A 16,358-nucleotide genomic window follows, 5' to 3' on the forward strand; every position below is an offset into this window, starting at 1 on the left:
GTTCCTTCAATTCCCATTTTACTGAGAGGGTTTTTTATCATGAATGGGTACTGCATCTTGTCAAGTACTTTCTCTGCATCTATTAATACGAGCGTGTGATTTTTATTTTTTCTTGTATTAATATGGTGTATTAATGTGTTGATGTACCTTCCTTGCATCCCCAGGGTGAATCCCACTTGGTCATGGTGTAAGATCTTTTACAAATAATCTTTTGATTCACTGATATTTTGTTGAGGATATTTGATTCTATCTTCTTTAGGGATATTGATCTATAATTCTTTTGTCTGCTTTTGATATCAGGGTAATGTTTGCTTCATAAAAACTGTTTGGAAGTGTTTCTGATTTTTTGATTTTCTGAAAGAGCCTGACAAGGATTGGCAGTAGTTCTTCTTTAAAGGTTCAGCCCTGGAAGGTTATAGAAGACCAAGAATTTATCCGTTTCTTCTTGGTTCTCTTGTTTTGTGGCATAAAGATTTCCCAAATTATCCCTGAGGTCCTTTAAATTTCTATGGTATCTGTTGTGACATCCTCTTATTCATTTCTGATTCTGTTAATTAGTGTTCTCTCTCTCTCTCACACATACACACTTTCTTTGTGAGTCTTGCTAGTAGTTTATTGAGCTTGCTTATTTTTTCAAAGAAGCAGCCCTTAGTTTCATTACTCTTTTTGGGTTAAAAAATATTCTGATTCATTAATTTCTGCTCTAATTTTTTATTATTTCCTTCCTCCTACCTGCTTTGGACTCCTTTTACTCTTTTTTCCCAGTTTTTTAAGCTGTGCACTTAGGTTATTTATGTGGACCTTTTTTCCCTTCCCAATGAATGCTTGCTTAACAATAAACTCCTCTTAACACTGCTTTTTTTCTGTGCTCCACAAATTCTGGTAGCTCATGTCTTTATTTTCTCCTTTGTTTCTAGGAATTTTTTAATTTCCTCTCCTTTTTCAATCACTGGTTGTTCATGTAGTAGGCTATTTAATATCCAAGTGTTTTGAATTGTTACTCTGTTTCTGTTTGTAATTAATTTCTATTTTCAGTGCATCATGGTCTGAGAAGATAGTTGATATGATAGCTATCCTTTTGACTTTATGGAGGTATGTTTTGTGGCGCAACATGTGGTCTATCTTGGAGAATGTCCCGTGTGCATTGGAGAAGAATATGTAATTGGCTTCTGGAGGATGAAAAGCCCTATAAATATATACTAAACTCCTCCCTTCCATTTATTCCTTGGAGGCCAGTATTTCCTTGCTGAGTTTTAGTTTAGTTGGTCTATTGAGGGGTGACAGAGCAGTGTCGAAGTCTTTAATTATTATTATGCCTTCCTTCAAGTCAATTAGCAATTATTTTAGTTATTTTACTGGTTCCTCATCAGGGTTATATATGTTTTGGAGTATGAGTTCTTCCTGATGTACATATCCCTTGATTATTAAAAAATGACCCTCTTGGGGCTGGAGCGATAGCACAGCGGGTAGGGCATTTGCCTTGCACTCGGCCAACCGGGGTTCGATTCCCAGCATTCCATATGGTCCCCTGAACACTGCCCGGGGTAATTCCTGAGTGCAAAGCCAGAAGTGACCCCTGTGCATCGCCGGGTGTGACCCCCACCCTCAAAAAAAGCAAAAAAAAAAAAAACCCACAAAAATAACCCTCTTGGCTAGGAAAATGGGAAATAATGGTGGTGGGAAGGTGCAATAGTGGTGGGATTTGCTCGAAACATTATATTCCAACCTTTGGTTTTGAGTCTGTGCTTGCCCGTAGAGTTCAGTGGGTTTCTTGTATCAAGCACAGAGTTGGGTTCAGTTTTCTAATCCACCCTGCCACTCTGTGTCTCTTAATTGGAGTGTTTTTTGGTGTTGAGTGAGATTATTATCATAGAGTTGTGTGCCTTCTTTCTGTAAAAGTTTGCTGTGTTTATGAGATTTGCTTGTCTTAAAGCGGCCCCTTCAGTTCTTGTAAAGCTCGTTTCAGGTCTATAATGTTCCTGAGATGTTATTTATCCATAAAGTTGTGCAGTGTTCCTTCAAATCTAAATAAAAATCTGACTGGTTAAAGCATTCTTGGTGAGGTGTTCTTTTCATTCTCTGCTTTTTAGGACTTTTTTAGGTTTTTTTTTTTATACCACATTCCAAATTCATTCATTCATTCTTCATTCATTTGTCCTGTGTATTTGAGTTGAACACCATGGCAGGCAGTGAGAGTTTGCAGGCAACAAAATAGAGGCTTGCCTCCATGGATTCACATTCTGGAGTCGGGACGGCATCAGGGGAGGTAAACCCAAGATGCTGTGTACTCTGTGAGAAGGAAGCGGGTCAGGCCTCCGTATTGCTCAAGATTCATACCCTTGAGCGCTTCATCTTTGCAGCTCAGAATACTCAGATCTGGCAGGTCCCCTCCAGGAAGTGGCCCTTTTCCCTTGGCTGCTGGGGTCTGGCTACGCCTCCTGCTCCACCTTGGGCCCCTGAGACATCCTCATGCCCCTACAGTTAGCCGCTCCCCTGGAGAAAGGAGCTAGCTCCTGGGGCCTTCATGATGGCCCCATCCGGTGGGTGCTGGCCTTCATTCGAGTCATACCCAGACTTTTCTCAACTTGCCAAACACCCCAAGGCCCACGTGCCCCAGGCCCTTGTGTGGTGCTGAGATTGATCCCAAGGTCTCACACAGACACGGCGTGTATGCTATGGCTAAGCCATATCTTGGACTGTCTCGTGCCATTCTGTCCTTGCTATCCTGAGATAGCCTTGCCTCTACTTCTCTCCTTTGGGGACTGGCTTAGCTTCTTGGTGCCTCTGTTTCTTCAGCTGTGAAATCAGGCCGTCAGGCTACTGTGAAGGTTAAATGAAGTGTTATGTGTGGAATGCAGGCCAGGGAAGTGGCTCAGCCTAGAGCACAGGCCTCCCCTGTGGGAGACCCTGGGTTTGATCCCTCATACCACACTCACACACATCACACCTGCACAGTCCATAGCTCGTAGCAGTAGCCAGATGAATGCTACTGCTTTCTCCTTCCACTTTTGCCAGAAGGTAGGAGGGAGCCATGGTGGGTTGGAGAGGGAGAGACCTTACCTGCCCTCATGGCCACTGGTGCAGGAGGGAGACCCTGCAGGAAGAGAAGGCTCTGAGAGGGGAAGGCAGGGAGCACAGCTTGGCTTTCCTACTGACTGAGGCTGAGCAGAAATGCCTGGTGTCAGGGCTAGTGAGATGGGGCAGGTTCGAATGAGCAGAGGTGGAGACCAGCCTGGTGGAGGGTCTGACAGGCAGCTGGGAGGTGGGTCAGGATTCAGGAGAGTGGTCAGGGCCTGTCAGGAGGAGAGAGATGAGACTGGGCTAGGGTGAGCTGGTTCAACAGGTGGAGCTGAGTGAAAAGGTGGCAGCAAACACCCACCTGTCTCCAGAGGATATGGAGTGTGGGGATCGGTGGCAAGGTTGGTCAAAGACCAGGATCCCCACGTCATAATCACTGACCCCACAGGATCTGGCACTGACTGATACAGGTTCAGTATAGGGGATGCCTTCAGAGATCTCAGGGTCTGAAAATAAGTTAGACGTGTACACTCATGGTTACCATGACAACATGTCCCCCCATCCCTAGTAAACATGAGATGTCCTAAGAAGGGGCTGGCTGGGGGGCTTTTCCAAAGAGCTGATGCTTGAGTTCAATCTTGCCAATGGTGCAGTATTCTGGAACTTTATGTGCCGTTATTCATGTAACATTTTCTTTAATCCACTGAAAATTATAACCAATTTATCTTCAAGGAAACCATACTACACCTATAAGGAGAAAATGCTGTCATCTGCCTTTCACAGAAAGCGATATAAACAAAAAAGGCTATTAAACAAAATCTCGATGCTGTTCAGCTCAGGGGGCAGAACCTGTGCTTGAGGGCTGCCCTGTCTTTGTTAGACAGAGAGATTAATGAGTATTAGAAAGACGCTAAAGCTTGCTAGCACTAACCTCCTTGATGTAAGTGCCAGTCATTGAAAAAGAATTTATTTCAAAGGGAATAACTTGCTTCTGATACAGTTGATGTTATTTAACAGGAACCAGCCTCACACTGTGAGCAAAAAAAGGAAAATAAAAAAAAATCTTTGGGTGAGTTTAAATCTGTAGTGTGTGTGTGTGTGTGTGTGTGTGTATGTGTGTGTGTGTGTGTGTGTGTGTGTGTGTGTGCGCTGGAGTGTCCATGACTGTGGACTCACCTGTGAATGAGTGTTGCAGTGAGCACCTGTTACTTTCAGGGTTCATGAGTTCATAAGGATGATGCAGACCCTGTGTGCCCCTGGATATTAATGTCCCCGAGTGTATGAGCTTGGAGTGCAGGCCCCCATTGCAGTGTACCCCTATAAGTGCATGCTCCTGAGTGTATGAGTGTGGGGTCCCATTGCAATGTGACCCTGTAAGTACATGCTCTCCAGTGTATGAATGTGGCCCTGCTTGCAGCATGGCCCCGTGAATGTGAGATGTTCCTGGTTTGGAACACTATTAAGATAGGTGCTATCCCCAAGGATGGTAGAGATAAGGATCAGGAGGATGGCTCCATGGCTTGGAAACCGGCCTCACATGCTGGGGGAAAAGGCAGCAGCTCAGATATAGAGAAAGGGAAGACCAAGTAAAGGATGCTTGGAGGGCCCGCTTGGGATGGGAGATGTGTGCTGAAAGTAGACTACAGACCAAACATCATGGCCACTTAGTACCTGTATCTCGAACTGTAACACCCCAAAGGAGAGAGAGAGCAAAAGGGAATGTGCCTGCCACAGAGGCTGGGTTGGGGGGGTGATGGGGGAGTGGCAGGAGGGATGCTGGGATCATTGGTGGTGGAGAATGGGCACTAGTGGAGGGATGGGTACTCGATCATTGTATGGCTGAAACATAAGCACTAAAGTTTGTAAGTCTGTAACTGTACCTCACTGTGATTCATTAAAAAATTAAAAAATTTTTAAAAATTAAAACATGGGGGCCGGATAGATAGCACAGTGGGTAGGGCATTTGCCTTGCACGTGGCAGACCCGGGTTCGATTCCCAGTATCCCATATGGTTCCCCAACACCACCAGGAGTAATTCCTGTGCATCACTGGGTGTGACCCAAAAAGCAAAAAACAAACAAACAAACAAACAAAAAATTAAAACAAATGAACAAACAAACAAGGATAGGTGCTATGGGATGTCTCCTTGGGGTGAGGCAGGCTGCAAGGGATGCAAATCCTGCATCTCGAGATGGCAGAGAAACCTTGTTTTCTGCAGATGCGGGGAAACGGCCGCTCTGCTGGTGTGTGGACACGGGTTGCATCCCGGCCTGGAAAGGATTCCCCGCACACGTGACCCCTTCCTCCAGAGGCCCTCGCAGTCCCTGAGCACAGGCCCCTTCTTCCATGTGTTAGCGTGACAGCAGCTTGTGTGTGCCTGGAAGCAGCAGGACCTAGGGGCTGTGCTGGTGCGGGCAGCCTCGGGCACAGCCCAGGGAGTCCAGAGCCTGGCCGTGCACCTCCTCCCAGCCACACCCGTGAGTGGGGGGGCGCCTTTTTTTGCTCAGGAGGCTTTCCCAGCCCTGGAGTTTCTCTGTGTGCCCTTGCATGGCCGTGTGACCCACCCTGCCCTAGGAACTGTACAGACCCAGGATCTATTTGCGGGTTCGATTTCAAATCTCTAAAATGCCAGGAATTTGGAGCGCAGCTGTCTGTGTTCAGGCTGAAGGCGGAGGAAGTCAGATAGGAAAGGACACTGGGGTCAAGGCCTTGGAGCAGGAGGGTGGGCGTGGGGATGTGTGCGGGGGAGGCGAGGATCCCCCGGGCTGGCTTCTGCCCACGCCAGGCTCGGGAAAGGCGCAGTAAGGCAGGATTCCTGGCAACCTCAGGGCTTGGCCTGTGACGCAGAGGGATGTGGGTGATCCCACACTTGTCTGGTGCTAGAACCTGCTCCTCCAGGAGCTTTAGTCTCCCCGGCTGTGCAGTGAGGGGTGATGAAGGGTCTGAAGCCTGGGAGGACCGGATGGAAAGAAGCACAGAGCCTGGCACCCACTCAGCTGCAGAGGAAGAATCATCCCAGAGAGGGAGTGCAGGAACCCAGCCAGGCTCTCGCCGCCCCCAAGTGAGAGTTGCACTGCATTTCAGCTCTTTGACATCCGCCAGTCCCACTCCCTGCTGGGAGCAGGGGTTCATTCCCGCCCCGCCAGAGCACCCTGCAGAGGGTATCCCGGGCATTCTACCCACACCCCCATCCTGCTGCTATGAAGGCGAACGTCAAGGTGCCATGGGTCGGCATGCAGAGCCCTGCCCTGCCCTGACACACAGAAAGCCACACTGCCCCTGTGTGAGAGGAACTGCAGGTTGGCTGGGGCCTCTGAGGGCTGGGGGTCTGCCTCCCAGGGAGAAGGGCGATGAGCAGCCCGCAGATACCCTGGGTGATGGGCAGGCTGATAAAGGTGCCCGAGCCCTGCACCCTTCACCCCTGCCTGCTCACTCTCCAGACAGCACCTCCCACCTCTAGTATCATCCACAGCTTCCCAGGTGCCTCCCTGCTGCTCCCCAGGCCTGGAGGTAGCCCCCTAGCAGTGCCCGTCGGCCCCCTGACTGCCCTCAGCTGACGTGCTGCTCTGCCTCTCTGAGTCTCAGGCTCCTGTCAGAGCCGGCCTGGAGTTGGCTAATGCGGCAGGAGCTGTGCCTTCCCGGCCTCTGCCAAGCGGCGCCCACTGCCCAGAACGCCCTTCTCCCCAGTGCTCTGGCACTCACCTCCTCACCTCTCGTGACCCCACTGGCCGCCACCCCTGTCCAGTTTTCTCTTTAGAGCCCAGCATTCAGGTCCTCTCCAGACCCTGCCCGTGAAGGCCGAGGTTTGCAGCACGGATGCTGCACAGTTCCCAGTGACCTGGGCGCCCAGTGAAAGTGCGTTGGCAGAAGCAGCAGCCCAGAGCCCGTCCAGGGGTGGGGGCGGCTGGCAGGAGGCCGGCAGCACTCAGACCCTGCATGGAGCCTGTCCCTACCTGCTCTCGCTTTGGCGGCTTCCTGCCAGGCCAACCCGGAGCCCCTCTCCGTCAGCTCTTGCACAAAGCCTTCCACTAACTCTCCGCCCCCTCAGAAAACAGCTCCCTGAGCCCCAGAAGACACAGCGAGCCAGCCGGCACACACCTGCTGGCGCCTGGCCAGGCCAGGAGGGTGCTGGACAGGGCAAGGCCCTTCCTGAACCACCCCTCCACCTGTCTGGTCTGCGACTACTGAGTTTGGCTCAGGGTGAAATTAGGGGCTTCCCTCTCACACGGATGCTGGTGAAGGGGGTGCTTATCGCACACCTGGCCATGTCTGAGCCTGGGCTCCATCCCTCCCTGGCAGGCCTTCCTCTCCTCCTGGCCAGGGGGCACTTGAATTCAGCCTCCTCAGTCTGGCAAAGGGGATGGCAGTTCCTCCTCCCCTGTGTCATTTCTGCAGTGGTGGGTGGAGGCGTAGGCCCCCTCCCCACCAAGGGCTCATTGGGTCTTCCTTGCATCTGGACCTGTGGGGTGGGGCACTAGCCATAACCATGATGAAGTCTCTCTTCCCTCTTTCTGGGACATTCTTCCAGCTCTTCTTTATGGGCTCCCGGGGCTCACCCTCCAGCACCCTGTGCCAGTGGCTGCTCCTCTGGGAAATGCCCTTTAGTGAGATTTGACGCTTCTGGACCCGAGGCTGGAGTCTGAGCACCTGGGCACCCTGGGCACCCAGCCCTGTCTTTAGCAGCCTTCGAATTTGTTCACAATTGTATATTGATTTGCTTAAGTTGTTTTGGTTAGGGGTCAGAACAAGGCCTCATGCCTCTGCTCAAAAGTTGCTTTGAGCCATCCTCAAGGGGATCAGATGGTACTAGGGAGTGAATCTGGGACTGGCATGTACAAAGCTGCATTCCACCCGATTAGCTTCTCTCTCTGGCTTCTTCCTTACAACAATTTTTGTCGTTGTTTTTATGGGCTATACCCAGCTGTGTTCAGGGCTTACTCCTGGTTCTGCACTTTGGGACCTGGATGGGGTACTGCAGACCCAACCGGAATCAGCTGCATGCAAGGCAAGTGCCCTACCTGCTCTACTAAGGCTCTGACCCAACGACTCCCTCCTTCATTTTTTATTTTATTATTTATTTATTTATTTTTTGCTTTTTGGGTCACGCCTGGCGATGCACAGGGGTTACTCCTGGCTCTGCACTCAGGAATTACCCCTGGCCGTGCTCAGGGGACCATATGGGATGCTGGGATTTGAACCCGGGTCGGCCGCATGCAAGGCAAACGCCCTACCCGCTGTGCTATCTCTCCAGCCCCCCTCCTTCATTTTTTAAATAGAATTATAATTGACCTTTGATGCTGCATCATGTCAGCCATCACATCGATGGACCATATGATGACCCTGCATGCATTTGTGTATGTGGCAAAGAGATCCTTGCTACAAACTGCTCTACTCTCCTTTGGGCAGGTTTCAGATTCAGTTGCCCACAGGCTCGGCAGTGATGACTTCTCTTCAGACGTTGGGCAATGGGGTAATGCTGGGCCCACATTTCCAAACACTAGTGATGGCAGGGCTGAGTCATGGCTGTACCCTCTGGATAGGGCAGGGTGTCCGGACCCATAGCCAGCTGCTAACATGTTTGTAGTACTTGCTTCGACTCTATTGCCTTCAAGCTGCCACCCCAGGCTTCAGAATGTCAATCCTCTCTGGGTTGTGCCTCGGGTCTCATTTGTGCTTTGATCCAATGTCAGGGCAGGACAGCCAATCAAGGGTTTGCAAGATGTGTCTGGAGGAGGTGGGCAAAGCAGGTGGGGATGGTTTCTAAGAGAAGGGAGACCTGAGGGAGTGGCAGGGGGAGATCTGGCCATCTGCAGGAGGAGGGGGGACAGCAGGGATAGGGGCTCAAGAGGTGGGGGAGAGCATGAGCATTAGGAGGCTGAAGGTGGCAAGGCTGGCTGGGGTCCAGATGTCTGTGGGGACAAGGTGGTGGATGAGGGCGGGATAAACCTGAGTCAAATCTTGAAGGGTGAGCAGGTATTTATGAGGAACAAGATAAGCCGCAGGAGAAAATTCCGGGGAGAGGAGTCATGGTGCTTGAACAGGGAGTGACAGGACAGTGTCCTCTATGTACAAGGCAAGGGGTTCATAGTGCCAGGGACAGAGGGGGTTGCTGATGTCGAGATGAACTCAACAGAGGAGATGAGGGCACAAGTGAAAGCCTCGCCCTCTGGCAATCTCCTTTCTCATTTCCCTTCTGTTGGAAGTCATGAACGTGAAGCAATAGGAGTCTCAGGTAGGAAACTTAGCTGGAGCGAATCAACACCATGGTTGTCAGTTTTAGCCCATTCATCTCAGAAACTCACAGCGCAAGCTGGAAACAACAGAGATAAAATGTTAGGCACAACGAATAAACTTAACATGTCAGAGTCCATGAAATGTCATGCAAACAGAGAGTGTCAGTTTACAGAATCCATGAAATGTCAGTAAACAGAGCCTGCACGGTGCATTTGCAAACTCGCCCTGGTGTTGGACTCAAAAGAAGGCTCCAAGAGCTTGAAAGAACCAACTTCATGCACACTGTGCACTCCCAGGATCACGCAATAAAATCATAAATCAGAAATGGAAGGATAACTGCTAGCATTCCACATGTCTGGAAATCATATAACATGCCAGTAAATTACTCTTGGACTAAAAAGGACACTGCCAGGGGAAATTATAAAATACTTAGGCCCAAATAGACATGAAAATAGCATATGTTCAAATTTGGAGACATATAAAAGGAAGGATTCACAGGGAGATATATGGATTTAAGTATACTTATCAGAAAACAAGAAAATAATAAAATCAATGACTTAAGCATTTAATTCAAAAAGTCAGAAAAGAACAATAAAACAAGAAAGAAGAAGTGATAGAATAACAAAGTAAGAAAATAGAGTGCAAAAAGATAAATGAATAAAAACCAAAATTTGCTTCTGTAAAGATATTAGTGTGGCTGATTGAAGAAACTAGAATCAATGCACAAATAAAACATGTAATGAAATTATCTACAGTGAAATTATACCTTAAGAAGATAATAATAGTACAAATAACATATGACAGCACATAGAAAAACCTGAGCAAGATGAATGAATTTCTGAAAAATGCAAATCAAAGAAAAAAGTTTAAGAAGCTGTGGGAAGTTTAATAGGTCAAGAGTTCTTTTATTTATTAAGTTTTTTGATTTGGGACCTAGACTGGCAGTACTTGAGGGCTACTACTGGCTGTATGCTGGGAATCACTCCTGGCAGTGCTTGGGGGACCAGGTGGTCCTGGGGTACCACACTCAGACCTCCCGCATGCATTGCCTGTGCTTCGCCAGCTGAGCAATCTCTCCAGCCTGGCCAAGAATTATTATTATTATTATTATTATTTTTTTTTAATAACATCACGATCACATATTATTTTGGGGAAAAAAACACCCTCTTGGTTCAGGTAGCCTTAAAGATAATTTTTACTGAATTCAATGAATAAATCATTGTTCTCTTATAAAACGTATCCCAGGATTAGACAGAACAATAATGTGGTGATTCATTTTATAGACTGCTTACTATAGCTCAGGTTCCAAAATGTGGTAGTGCATACAAGAAATTATCAACTTATTTCACTTATGGAAGAGGTGGACCTTGGGTGTATGCTGGCAACGTAAGGCAAGTTTAAACATCAGAAAATCTCTCCTGCAACTCTCCTCATTGATGAACTGAGGAGAAAGCCAGATGATTTTAGTGACATTTCGAACATTTTAACCTCTCTTTCTGATGTAAAGCCTTGAATTAAGGAGATTGTTGAAGTGGTAGAGCGTGTTCTTTGCATGGGTGAGGTCCTGAGTTAGATCCATGGAATTGTTCGTCCCCTCCCCAAGTTCTCTCCCCAGGCCACTTCCAGGAGAGCTCCTGGTGGCGCCCACTATTTTCAGGCCCTCCCAGGTCCTCCAAAAGTATTGGATATAATCCCTATTTAGAACCAAATCAAACCAAAGGAACACTTCTAAGAAGCCAAAAATAGTAGGGAATTCCATTAGCTTGATAAGAGTTATGTTTTTAAAAATCTACAGAAAATCATATTAAAGAAACTTTAGACTCATTTTCAGTAAATTTAAATAATATTTTAATAATATTTAAGATAGGACATACTCATGATATCAGTACTGTTTTTTAACATGGTATTAAAGGGTTGACCACAGCTATAAGATAAGAAAAGGCAAACCAGTTGTAAGAATTAAAAAAGAAGAAATAGAATTCTTATTGATGGAAGCTAGAAAACAGAAAAATTATTGCAGGTGGCCAGAAAACTCATCAGACTACAAGGCAAAGGTCAACTTAAAAATATCCATATATTCCTTTGTACCAGGAATTGGCAAACTTTATCTACAAACAATCAGATAGTAACTATTTCAGACTTTGAAGGCCACATGTGTTTTCTATCACATCTTTTGTTTCTTTATTTTTATTTTTAAGCAACTCTTTAAATGTGTAAAAATATTTTTTTTCTCAGGGGTGATGCAAAAATAGCTCATGGGCTAGATTTGACTTGCTAGCTATAGCCAGTCATGCTCCACACTGTAACAACATGTGATGCAGAGCATGCATCAAAAATAAAATCCTATTCACAAATAATAGAAAAATAAACTATCCAGAATTAATCGACAAAAATAGAATAAACCTTGGAATAAGCAGTTTCTCTACTAAAGGAAATTTTGAAATATTTGAAAAAAATAAAGAAAAGTTATACAATTTAAATGAGATAAATTAACATGGTAAAAATATTAGCAATCTTCAAAGTCATCTGTAAATCAAAAGGCAATCTTAACAAAACAATGTGCTGGACTTATGGAAAAATTAAGTCATGACATTAGTTTTGGAAAAAATGGGGTGTGTGTGGTATGCATAGCTTTTTTTTTTTTGCCCTTCATGTTCTTTCTGCACTTTTTATCTTGTCTAGAATTCCCCACTTTTCCTCAAGCATGTGAATTCCCAGCCAGCTGCCATATTTCCCAGCAACTCTTGCAGCTAAGTGTGGCCGGTAACCAACCATGTTCAGGCCAATGGAACATGAATAGAGGTGTGAGCAATTGTGGTCTGATGTCATTAAAAGGACATTTCCTCTCTTCCTACAATGAATCTATACCCTCACCCCCTGTTTCTGCAGGGAATAAACTTATAACTGACCACATGGAGAAAGAAAGTTGTATTCTAAACAAACCTAGAGTTGGACTCCAAATAATCTGAATATTAGGTATGAAAGGTAAGTTAGTAAGGTTTAGTAGGAAGATAAAAGATTTTTTTTCCCTTTTTGGGTCCACCTGCCATGTGCAGGGGTTAATCCTGGCTCTGCATTCAGAAATTACCTCTGGCGGTGCTTGGGGGACCATATGGGGTGCCATACCTGCTGTACTATTGCTCCAGCCCCCAATAAAAGAATTTTTAAATCTAGTCTGGGCAAGGACTATTTTCATTTTTACAATTTTTTAATAATACATAACAATGGTTTGTATTTGCATCAAATTGCAACTTGCATCAAACTTCAAGTTGAGTGGTATAGAAAATTCATCACTTTATACTCAACAATTGTCAACATTTTGCCAAACTCACTTCAGCTTTTCATGCAAAGAGGAAAAATGGATGTAGGAAGGCAAAAAATGTAATTAATGCTCATGTACCTCAGGCTTATATTCAACTTGGATGCCCTGGTTAATAAAAGCACTTCCATCTAGCAGGTATTTGGCTGCTTTCCTAAGATAACTAAAGTAATCTTCTTTCCAATATCCCCACTTTGTTTTGCTAGAGGGTATTGGGGAGGGATGCTGGTGATCAAGCCCAGAGACTCATGCTTATGAAATGTGTCCTCTCCCACTGCACATACCCCCAGCCTTGCTGGAGTATTTTAAACTCATGACATCATATTTTTTCACTCATGCATTCTTAGATATTCATCTCTATAGATAAAAGGACTCAATAAGTCATAACCACAATACTATTATCACATCTGAAATTAATAATTCTTGCTTAATATTTCCTCATATTCAGTTTGTGTTCAAATAGCAACATATTTTCTTCCTTTATTTTGCTGAAAGAAGGGCCCACTCAGTGGTGCTTGGAGGGGCCCAGGTTGACTCCTGGCAATGCCAGACTTGCTGTTCTGAGCCTGACGGTTTTTGCTTAAGAGTCACTTGGTGCTCAGGAAATTTAGGGTGCATTTCTTGGGACTGAACTCAGGAACTCATGACCACCCCAGCCTTCAAATGGCAAATGCATTCTAACTAAGATCAAAACAGTAGAAATCATAAGAAAAAAAAAAGATGGCCATATCAAAATTAAAGATTTTTCTTCTGTACAACTAAAGAGAAGTGGCAGATTAAGAGAACGAAGAAGAGTTTGCTGTATAGGCCTGAGCTGCTCAAAGGGCTAGCCGGAAGAAGGTAAGTGTGCGGCAGAATGCCAATCAAACTCCAGTTTCTAAGGGGTCTATTCAGTTGAGGTGAGATTTTTGTTTTTCATAGTAAGGATTTCTTGATGAAAGAAGCAAGTGCTTTGATTTGATGAACATTTCTTAGGTAGGCAGCTGGTCCCCACTTGGGGCAGCTCTGATCAAGACTATTCAGAGAACTTCGAATCAACAAGATACAGACAGAAATCCAAGAGCAGAATGGGGGATGGATATGAATAGGCAAGGAAGGGGGAATCCCAGATGACTAAACCCTATATTGATGAGGTGCTCCCACTTACCAGTCACCAGTGAAATGCAAATCAATGGCACTATTTGTACCCGTCAGAATAGCAAATGAAAGGGAGGACAATGGATGCGGGCGTAGACAGGTGTGTGGGGGAGAGAACTGTGCACGCTGGCTGTAGGAGTGTCAGCAGGTACAGCCTGTCGGAAAATATTCTTTAATTTAATCAAATATGCTTGTGTTCCCAGATACCACCCTAGGTCTTGATGCCAGCAGCACTCTTTAAACAGAGGCGTGCATGAGGGCTCTTGAATGAAGTGGCATTAGTTCTGGTGCCTGGCGGACCCCAGAAATTCAGCTATGATGGACCTGTGAAATGGTGGCAGCCATGTGGCAATAAACTGAAGTGGCAATATGACAGTGGAAGGGGCCTTGGGCGCAATGAACGAGGGGTCTTACCTGGGGAGAAGTTGGTGCAAAAGAGTGGAAAGAGAAGATTGATTGCGTTGCGCCTGTGATTCTAAAGCTCTGGTTTCAGAGTGCCTTGAAGATCACAGAAGATTCCAAACAGCTTGTTCTCAGGGCTCACTCTTGGCTCTTACTTACTCTTGCTCCAGGGACCTTAATGTCGTGCCAGGGATCAATCCAAAGTAGATCTTTATATGATATAATCAATCATATAAACCTCCCATCCCATACTATCTCTCCAGCCCTTTCGCATCTTTTTAGGATGTTTAAATAAGAATTTCTTGCAGTGATGCTTGGCCTGGCAGTGCTGGCCTGACTGTAAGGTATTTGGTTTTTACAGTATTGGGAGCACAGAGGCCACACTTGGCAGCGCTGTGGAGAGACTTGTGGTGTCAGGCAAACTCAAAATTCATGCTAAACATGCGCTCTGCCACCCTTGCTCTCACCACAACCCCTGCATATAACGTACTTTATGAGAAGTATTTTTTCCAAGTTAAAAAGAATATTATGAGAAGTGGTATGGTTTACTGCACTTGCACATCTTAGAAACATTACAACTAAGTTGTCCAGACACTAAACTATTCATATGAACTGGCCAATAGCTGATCTCATGAGCCCTGGTCTCATTACCATACCCTTCTCCGAAATAGTCCTGCCATCTGGTAACTAAAGAGTTAATGTCTGGTCTGTCTGTTTTCTTTCCCTCCCTCTCTCCCTTCCTTCCCTCCTTTCCTCCTTCCCTTCTTTCTTTCTTCCCTTCTTCCTCCCTTTCTCTCTTTCTTTCTTTCTTTCTTTCTTTCTTTCTTTCTTTCTTTCTTTCTTTCTTTCTTTCTTTCTTTCTTTCTTTCTTTCTTTCTTTCTTTCTTTCTTCTTTCTTCCTTCATTCCTTCCATCCTTCCTTCCTTTCTTCCTCCCTCCTTCCCTCCCTCTCTCCCTCCCTCCCTCCCTCCCTCCCTTCCTTCCTTCCTTCCTTCCTTCCTTCCTTCCTTCCTTCCTTCCTTCCTTCCTTCCTTCCTTCCTTCCTTCCTTCCTTCCTTCCTTCCCTCCCTCCTTCCCTCCCTCTCTCCCTCCCTTCCCTCCATTCCCCCCTCCCTCCCTTCCTTCCTTCCTTCCTTCCTTCCTTCCTTCCTTCCTTCCTTCCTTCCTTCCTTCCTTCCTCCCTCCCTCCCTCCCTTCCCTTCCCTCCATTCCCTCCCCCTTCCTTCCTTCCTTCCTTCCTTCCTTCCTTCCTTCCTTCCTTCCTTCCTTCCTTCCTTCCTTCCTTCCTTCCTTCCTTCCTTCCTTCCTTCCTTCCTTCCTTCCTTCCTTCCTTCCTTCATCACCCAGGAATGGTGCCTGAAGACCAACCTGTCTTGGGCTATTCTCTCAGCAGTTATTAAATATTTTAAATGCTCACCCTCTGCCTTAGGACCCATCCCTGCTTTTACACAGCTGAAAATGTTTGTATTTAATTCAGATTTTCTTTCAAGAAGGGCTAGAGAGATAGTCCAGGGTTAAGGCACTGCATGGTCCCAGAGCATCACCAGATGTGCCCAGGAGGCTGCCAGCACCTCTGTGTGATCTGGGTAATCCCTAGTACAACAGGCTCTGAGCAGTACCGAATCTTCGCCAGTTCCCCACCCCACCCTTACTGGGTTGGCTGGGAAGGATTGGGAGGGCCTCTTCCAAAAAAACTCAGGAGAAGTGAAAGATACAAAAGAAAAAAATGTTTATTTTCCTTAAAAAAAAAAAAAACTGGGAGCCTCAAAGCTCTCCGTGGACTCCTGCCCATCCTATCTCCACCATAATGAATTTGTTGTTCTTCGTTCCCTTGCACATGTGGTTATATTTTTGCTATATAGATAAGTATTCATAAACAAAATATTGTTCTGCTTTGCCTACTTTAAAATCTTATATAAACGCTACCAAGCTGTACATATCCCTCACAACTTGCTTTTGTGCCCAAAGCTGGTTTGAAACGGTCCATATGAACCAACGCAGCGCCAATTCATTCATTCTCGCGGCTGAAATGTATCCCAATTGTACATCTCATGATTTACAAAATCTGTTTTTCTCGGATGTAGATGTAAGTTATTTCCAATCTTTGTTGTTGTTGTTGTTTGCAAGCAATAACATAGCAAACGTTCTTGTATATCGCTCTCGATGCACATATTCATGAATTTCTGTTGGATCTGAGTCCTGTTCTCACTGGCTGCCTAGCAATCTGTCCTCAAACCTAGTGGCTTGA

Source organism: Sorex araneus, chromosome X (genome assembly GCF_027595985.1).
Source record: "Sorex araneus isolate mSorAra2 chromosome X, mSorAra2.pri, whole genome shotgun sequence".
Lineage (NCBI taxonomy): Eukaryota > Metazoa > Chordata > Mammalia > Eulipotyphla > Soricidae > Sorex > Sorex araneus.